The following is a 9,618-nucleotide window of genomic DNA, read 5'->3' as shown; positions in this document are numbered from 1 at the left end:
TCTGCTAAATGACTAAATGTAAAATGTAAAATGTAAAGAACTATGCATTTGACTGTCAACAAAAGATTTGGAGAATGAGCATGCGTTTGAGCTGTTAAATCACATACCAAAACATGAGCATCTTTATCAAGACATGCCATCATCGATTCTTTGAATATCATGCATTCAGCTAATGAAATGCACTGTATGAGCATCCACAGAAGGCGATGGTTTTGCCAAGCAAACAAATGCATTTTCTTTCATCAAGAATGCGATTTTAAGCAGAACTGTGCTTTGAGATGTTGGCGTAGGCGCTTTAATGCTGTTTCCCTGCAGGGCTCTGGTCTCACAGATGGCTTTGGGTTGGGGGGAAGGTATTATGTGATCTGCAGGGGAATTGAAAAGAAGACCAGAGGCTGCGGTGGCTCGATGAATTATTGATAGGAATCTCTGCGTGACCCTCAGCTCAACGCACAAAACGTCACCTTGTCTTGGGTTAAACAGGCAGAGATGTGCAGCCCGGCACCTGCCTTTTGTTCCGCGTTTTGGAGAAAGAATGTGAAAGAGACACAAACAGTGAAGCTAAAATAGAGGAGTTGCACGTCCGTGACATCAGAAACGTCTGACTCAGAGAGAATCACTCACGTTTTGTTTTCATGCTTGAATTTCATGCATGTAAATGTTGACTCAGAGCTGGAATCTTAACCCCTTGTAAAACCTTTATTTTGTATCTCAGCGACGCCACAGAGGAACTGTTTTTGCTTCCCTAAAGAACCTTTAGTTCTTAAAAGAATTGTTTTTTCTTAGTGTGAAGTACATTTAAAATTTTTAAAGAACCTTTAGATTTTCTCAAATGAAAAATTCCATGGATTTAAAATCCATTAGTGCCAGTACAAAAATCTACATTTTTTTAGCTAAATGTGTTAATTTATGCACTTTATTCAGCATAATATAATGCTGAACTGACTTTAGACTCACATACTTAGAAATTAATTTAATATAGGCCTACAGTGGGGTCCAAAAATCACCAAATATATATGATCTGATAATATTCTATTTAACAGTATTTAAACTGCATATAAACAAAGCCTTGTGGAACATTTCATACATATAGTAGTTATGGTGATAAGTAATATTTCTGATTGTACACTATTTTTAGGTGACTAATGTAAGTAATAAGTGTGCAGACGGACAGATTTTCTTGCTTTGACTGAAGACGCTGTTTGTTCTTAAATTATGATCTTCAGGTTTTGCACTTTTAGAGTACAACTTGACATTAAAGTCATTTAATTAAATGTTTTACTTAAGTTGTTACGCTGATAATGTCATTTAGAATGACTGATTTAAATAAAAAAATAAAAAGGGTTTCTAAACCTTTTTGTATACTCATACTTGAAGGTATACATACATATTTAATGACTTATTCGTCGTCTTTAAGCATAGCGGTGCTGGTGCCTGATGTCACAGGAGAAAACGAGCCTGTCTTTGCACTATTAATTTAGTCAAATCAAACGTGATGTCTGACTGGACCTCATTCCAGTCACACGGTGCAGGCAATCAGCCATCGAGACGAACCTCGGCCTGTGCCATCCGCCACAGACAAACAACTTTATTAAGTAAATGATCAAAGGGGACAAGCGCTGTTATACGAATCAGGACAGAGGAGATTGAAAAAGAGCCAGTGCTGGAGGAACACGGGGTCCCGGCCCGTAAATAAGAGCACTGGAGATGGATAAATATACCATCAACCCATGCCAGACCGCATTCTGAGAGACGTCTCTTCTGATTTGGGCTTCTGCAATGACTACTTCACTTTCCAATTGAAGACGGACAGGGCAGGACAGGGAAGATATGAAATGTCTTTAGATAAACAATGGGGTCTGAAAGTCTGAGAGCACATGCATTTTTGTAATTTTTAATACAAATTGTTTATTTACAAAATATATTGACAGAAAACAATCTGAGAGAAAAGTTGGAAAAAACATGGAAAAATGTTCTCCATCACGTAAGAGCATCTTGAGCATCTTTAGGAAATCTGACCATCTGTACAAGAGTCACATGATCAGCGATACACATTTACTGACATTTGATCCTTCTTTATAACGTTGTTGAGTTTATAAAGAAGTAAAACTGTAGTAATGCATTTTTTTGCATCCAAAAGCTATTTATTTCCAGGTTTGCATGAAAAAATCCTAGATTGTCGATGAAGTCTCGGACATTTGGACACCAGTGCATATTTTTATTTAATTCCAGTTTTGCATATAAAAAATCACAAATTTTAATTGTGGTCTCAGACATTTGGACACCATCGTAGATGATTATTTATTTCCAGGTTTGCATGAGAAAAAAAGACAAATTTGGACACCAATGTATATTTTTATTTCTTTCAACATTTGCATAAAAAAATAAAAATGTTCAATATGGTCTCAGATATTTGGACGCCACTGTATATTTAGATTTATTTTCATGTTTGCATAAAAAAATACTAAATTTTCAGTGTGGTCTGTGCCATTTGGACACCATTGTAAAATATTATTTATTTCCACATTTGCATGAAAAAATACTAAATTTTCAACATCATATATTTGGACAGCACTGTACTGTATATTACAGAAGTGGTCGGCCGATATGGGTTTTTAATGTTCAATGCGATACCGATATCTAGAGAACATGTTGGCCGATGATAATGTCAGTGACAATGCAGATGTATATGCAAATTTAAATCCTTGTGAAATTAGACATTTTATTGCATAATATGAAATTCTCTGGAAAATAGCAATTGCACACTATCAATTTTGTAGTGCTTAGTAGACTCCAAATGACCTGGCCTGGCCGATATATCGGTCAGTGACTAGTTAGAATATCTATATGTATTCTGTTATGATTAGGTTGTGTAATCAGATGTATGAATGACTTTAAGATTTGAATGAAAAATGAAAGCTTATATTCCGATGTATAGTCGTCCTAATCGTATAAAAATTACGACCCGGTTTCAGGCATCATGTTGTCGGTGTGTTGTTTTCTGCACTTGTCAAAGGGCAGAACTAGGACAAAGAGATCAAAATCCCAGGCCAGCTCTGCTGTTTATTTTCGTCCTGTCGTTCGGTAATGTGTGTGAGTTATGTCACTTTCTCAAACAAATATGTGTTGCTGAATGACGGCGGATCGATGCGGGTAATCTTTTAAAGATTAAAAGGGCATTAATGTTGGCAACAATAACATAAACGTGTGCACCCAGTTCGCATTGATCTGGAACCCGATCCGGACTTGTTCCAGTAAAGCTGACGCTGGAAGAACATTCCCAGCAAGCCGACTGACTCCGTGCTAAAAAGACTCCTGGCGGGCTATTCTGAGCCACACTCGCCTTGCTTGTTTAAAAGGATCATTAAAGCTGATGAAGCCGCCCGGATGAGACGCGGAATCAACGCATAACCAAGCGTAGATGTTTTCCAGAGGATTTTAGCAGGATGTTTAATCAATCTGGCTCTGTGTGGAGAAGGCCGGCTTTAAAAGGATGCGCTTGGTGACCTTCACACAAAGACCAGGCGAAGCGTGCGTCTCGCGGATCCAGATAATTATAATGGCTTTGCGGTGCTTTGAGGGACCTTTTAGTGATGAGATTCTCTCCTCAACCCAATAAGTGTGGAACACGGGCCACGAGAGTGAAATAATCCCGGCAGAAATATGATTGGCCAACTGATTTATCAGATAGCCTACTCTTGTTTTTGTGGTCAAGCTGCTTTTCCACAGTCTATTCCAATCTCATGGAAGATGTCCTAGCATCATATTATGAAAAAACAGCATTGCCTGTTATGTTGTTAAGATTATGACACCTTACTTCATTTGTTAACGTTAGTTAACATGAACTAAGAATGAACAATATTTCTGCAGCACTTAATTTAAACATTTATAAGCACTTTTCGTGTTTGTTAACATTAGTTAACGCACTCTGAAATAACACAAACAAAAAGAAAAACTTAGATTAATAAATGTTGTAAAAAATATTGCACACTGTTAGTTCATGCATTAACTATTGTAAAGTTTTACCAATTATGCTTTATTATTCTAGACATTAAATTATCTAAATTAGGTAGACTTTGAATATGTTTAATTGTGCTTCAAACTCACACAGATCTGTATTCTAGAGACATTAATATTCTCTATGGTTTGGTGTTTTTATTTCTATAATTATTTGTTTTTATTTCTATTTATTTCTGTTCTCATGTTTTGCTCTCCGAACAGTTCAGATCATTTGAAAAAGATTTTAATTGTATAAGTCTTACATTTTTGCCACATATTTCCTTTTGTTTTAATCCTGTTTTAATCAGTCCGATGATATTCCGCTGATATACAGTACATTGGGGCTAAAAGTATAAAAATGCTTCTAAATTCTAAATTAATTCAACATTTGTCATTGCAAATGATACCGGCGTAATAATGTTTTAATAAACATTACATTTTATGTCAGAACTGCTTTGTTTTAAAGTTTTCAAAATCCTAAAACTGTATTTACATGTTTAAATCCCAGATATTTTCCTCCTCATATGTATCTTCTAGCACAGATCTCTAAAGCGTGCATTCATGCAGTTGCAGGTTGTTTTTTAGGTTTGAGGTGAAGTGATGTGATTATCTCTGTGTCAGGCTGAAATGTCTCGTGATTGGGGGATCGCCGTCAGCACCGGCCTGAGCAAAGGGCAAAGTTTTTGTCTCTCAGCCCCACAAAACGGCCCGTGATGCTGCTGTCAGTAAGTGAACAGTGAGCGAAAACATGTTTTTATGGAGCGAGTCTGTGGGGGATTCATTGGTCTGTCAGCTTTTCTTTTTCTTTTGGTTTTATACTTTTCATGTTAGTCATCCACAGATGAATGATATTAATAGCCTTGTGTGTGCAGCATGATAAAATTTATTCCATGTAAACCATGTAAAAAGTTTATTCATCATGTCTCTAAGTCTGCAGAAAGAATAGGCAAATTTTAACTTCAGCTATGAGGAAAGAGAAAGGTTCATGTTTGCTTTTCTAGAGGACCGAAGCTGATAAGAGCTTACCTAATAAAACACAGCCATTATTTACAGTTGGATCTTATGTTCTTTTAAATAGAGCTTTTGTTAGAGGAATAGATAACAAATTCTGCCATAATTTATTCACCTACATGTCATTCCAAACACATTTGCTATTATTTTGTGCATTTACATTTATGCATTTGGCAGATCATTGCATTGCATTCCCTGGTAATCAAACCCATTCCTAAACTTCAGGTTTCCTTATAATGCAAAAGGAGAAATCCTGAATCTTTATGTAACTCTTTTGCGTACAACAGTTCATAGTCATATCTGTCAAGCTCCAGAAAGCCATGAAGTACTATAAAAACGTTCATATGATGGTATGATTTAGAGTGTTTCTGGTTATTACTGGAGCTGTTAAATGGAGATAGTAAATGTCTTTTACTCTTTTTGTTTGGAAAAGAGCTGCATGCATATCTGCTTTTATGTTTTAAGGATGAAAAAGTCTTATGGGTTTGGATTGGCATGAAGGTTGTATAAATAATGACAGAATCTTCATTTTAGGATGTGATGCAATCAGTACTCTTAAGACAGGTTGTTTCTTGCCAAACAAAGATATGATATGAACAAAAATACCTTTCTAAGTAATCAGTGTTGCTTATTTATCTGTGGCACTTTTGTGCATTTGTAAGCATTCAGTGTGTTTGTGAAGCTGATTGGATCGTTGGCTGATGTTGTTGACGAGTATTACCTCATCAGCATTGTTTCAACACACCGTTTGTGAGCGTTCTGATTGGCTCTATCAGTGTGCTGATGTTTCTGTCTGGTAGCAAACCTTTGAACCGCTGATGTCATAATTTCAGACCTAGATGAACTCTGACCTTTTATTCAGAGAACATTTAATCTGCTCCTCATGGAGATCAAGAGATACAGTAACTCGGAAAGTATCTGGACACTACAGGCAAACCCAGTTTTTTTTCCCTTTCCATGTACTGGTCATTTTTTAGATTTTGGGCTGTTTTGCTTCCATAACATATCTTCTTTCAGACAGTGGAAAGAAAACATCCAAGATACACATTTAAGTGTTCATTTTATTGCACTTTATCTATTTGCGTTTGTAGATTTCAATTTCAATACATATCTTTAAAGTTTTTTCTCCACTTCAGCAGCACTTACATACACCAAAACTTAGAGTTTTATTCCTCTCTATATTCTGAAGGATTTTACTGAGGGGTTTGTTCATATATCATTCACACTGATTTATCTGACGTTTTATATCTAAAAACATGGTTAAAATGCATATTTTTAAAAGCCATGAGTTTCTTTCTCCACTTCAGCAGCACTTACATACACCAAAACTTAGAGTTTTATTCCTCTCTATATTCTGAAGGATTTTACTGAGGGGTTTGTTCATATATCATTCACCCTTGTTTATATAACATTTTATATCTAAAAACATGGTTAAAATGCATATTTTTAAAAGCCATGAGTTTCTTTCTCCACTTCAGCAGCACTTACATACACCAAAACTTACAGTTTTATTCCTCTCTATATTCTGAAGGATTTTACTGAAGGGTTTGTTCATATATCATTCTCCCTGATTTATATAACATTTTATTCATAAAAACATGGCAAAAATGTATTCTGACCGTTGACAGTATTTTCATATTTTTGGAGTGATAAAAAGAGATATCCAAAATCCCCTCTATAAAAACCTTTAACACTAATATATCAACAAAATCAAACAAGAATTGTGAACCTGGATTTATCCAGCGTTCAGATTTATTTTCTGGAATTGCATGCCAATGAGTGCAATTTTAATTATATACCGCCTCACTTGCATGTTTAAACATATTAGAAACTTTTAATACAAAACAATTGTCTTAATGTACTGTGATTAATCAACTGAAAATCAACTAAAATTGTCTGAATGTCATTGCATTAGATATCAAATATAGCAGCAAGTGTTGTTTATTTGTAAAGAAAGATGCACAAACACACTTTACAAGCAAAATACTTAACAATACGGTTTGAAATGATAAAACAATAGTTCTAAAATCACCAAAACACCAGTAGATTAAAAGACATTTAATGGAGAACAGATCCTGTAATATTTCATACATGCACATACTTGATATTTTTATAATTGTGATTAGGGTTGCAAAGGGGTGGAAAAATCCCTGGAATATTCCAAAAAAATCCTGGAAAGTTTCCCAAATTTACTGGAAATTTGTCACCTTTTTGCAACCCTAATTGTGATGCATGTGAAGAAATGATTTTGGGGTTACTGTATTTAGTTCTGGCCAAAGCGAGATGATCCACTGCAGAGAACACATGACTATGTTTCTCTCTCTCTCTCAGTTTCGCTTCCCCTCCTCCATCTCTCGGCGAGGTGTCCGGTCTTCACATTAAGGATATCCGCACATGCACAGAATGACACAGCTAAGTGCAAGACTACAGCATAATGCATTTAGCACGTCCTCTCACTCTAACACACACTCACACACACACAGGCCACTTCCAGAAGAGCGTGTGCTTAGAAAATGGTTGATATTGAGATCGGAAGCATTTGAGCATCTTGGCGTTCGCACGAGAGATCACACGACAGTGAGAGTATGAAACACTAGCCAAATTTTAAAAAAGAGTGATTTCTCTCATCTGTTATGGGGAGGTTTAAGCGAACAAGTGAAAACATCATTACTGATCGTGTTTTGTGGCGAAATATTGATTTGATGTCACCCACCTCCCCCCTCGCTCTCCATTTCTCTCTTTCTTTGTGCTGTTTTTTCTCCCTCATGCAAATCTGAGGACTGTAAGATGCATGTGACAACTTGAATTCACAAAAGGCATTACAAGTGCTTAAGCTTTTAACAAAAGTTGAGTCATTTTTATTTAAACTAGTTTCAGAAATGTGCATGTACTAGTTTCAGAGCAAACTTTGACTTATAATTAGTGATAGAGTGATATTAACCAGGCTGGTTAATTGATGTATATTTATATATATATATATATATATATATACATCATATTTATATATCAATTTTATATATTTATATATCAATATATCATATCAGTGTTATTTTAGTATATTGAGATACTATTATAGTTTTTATTAATATTTTGATTTAAAGGTTTTATTTTTATATTTGTTGTTTTTTAACAAGTAATTTTCTTGTGTGTTTTTGCCATTTAAGTGTTTTTGGCAACTTGCTGAAATAAAATAAGTTTTTAGGTTTTATTTTATTTCAAGTAACAAAATGTTTTAATGGTTTTAGTTTCAGTTAACTATAATAATCCTGATTATATACTGACAGCCTAGCCAATACATTTTGTGTAAATATTGTAAAATAAGAGTTTAAATCCACCAGTTTTGTGCAAATCTCTCTCTAGATATCTGCACTCAACCCATCACTAATTCTCAGTATGGATTTTTCTTGCATTTTTAAGATCACACAAACCATCTGATCTCAGGGTTTTCTGAGTTTGTCTTCAGAAATGAGCTTCAGCTGCATGTATAATTCAGTGGTGATCAGAGAGCGGTTGTTTTTGTGAAGTCATGGCACATAATGTACTGTACAGAGAGAACTGGCAGAGTAAAAGTCAAGAGACTGCAGTCAAAGTGAAATTTGCCATCTTAATGCATGTTCCCGGTTTTAGAGTCAGTGATTCATCAGTGCATGTTATTGCAGTAAAATGTAATGGTGTGCTCAAACTCTGAAAAGACTTTCCTTATCCGCTGACGTCATGTAGGCCGTGTGGGCTGATGTTAATATGTTTAACGTGTGTTTTTCTGCTGCTAAAAAACGTTTGTCTTTGTTGCGCTATATTTCCAGGTGATAGAAAAATATGTACGGAGCCGGAGTTAGTATAAAAATAGATGTAAAAATGTGGCACTGATTTTAGATGATATCAGTGAACATAAATACATTTAAAGGTCAAAAAATCCATCAGGAATGCTAATGGAATTTGGATCCAGTCCTAAAAGGACAAATTAGATTTATTGGGTCTATCAATAGCCAATAGATTAATATATTATAATATTATAATTGCTGAAATTTCACACAAAAAAAATAAATAAAAAATAATATAGCCAAATACCTTCTGATTTATTTTCTTGATCAATTTATTTTTATTGCACATAAGAATTGTTGGAGAATCCTTAAAGAATCTTGAAGCATCTTAGTGTATTTTTTATTTTATTTATTTATTTATTTTAGTATTGTTTCCATGTTATGATACACATTCCATTAGCAATTATTAGCAATTTTAATTTTAGTTTATGTATTATTGTTGTTGTTTTTTGTAAATCTCCATGCATTTGCTTAATGTTTTTCACAACAAACAGAGATTAAAATTTTCATTTTATTATTATACTTTTTTTGTTTGTTCAAATTTCAGTTCATCCAGTGCAATTAAAAAAAGATTAGTAAATTTTAATAGATTTTTATTTGATGTATTTGGTAGTGCTACCAAATTATTCCATTAAACATCACTAGCATTCCTTTAGGAATTTTTATACTTTAAATAAAATTCCAGTACATCTGATTGAATACAGTATATAGGGTGATGAAACAGGCTGGTCTTTGGGTTCCTCATTAATTACTGAAGGTGTAAGCCGATACTCAATACTGGCAAGAA

General features: G+C 34.6%; 1 protein-coding gene across 1 annotated transcript in view; it reads left to right on the top strand.

Annotated features, from left to right (window-relative positions):
- The window catches only part of LOC107574330 (one cut domain family member 2-like), a gene marked incomplete at its 5' end in the record, with an annotated part of 17,069 nt that overhangs the window by 1,216 nt on the left and 6,235 nt on the right, over positions 1-9,618 (top strand). The window lies entirely within an intron of this gene.

The sequence above is a fragment of the Sinocyclocheilus grahami genome, unplaced genomic scaffold (assembly GCF_001515645.1).
Source record: "Sinocyclocheilus grahami isolate Dianchi unplaced genomic scaffold, SAMN03320097.WGS_v1.1 scaffold2187.1, whole genome shotgun sequence".
NCBI lineage: Eukaryota > Metazoa > Chordata > Actinopteri > Cypriniformes > Cyprinidae > Sinocyclocheilus > Sinocyclocheilus grahami.
This window is presented reverse-complemented; position numbering and strand designations above follow the sequence as displayed.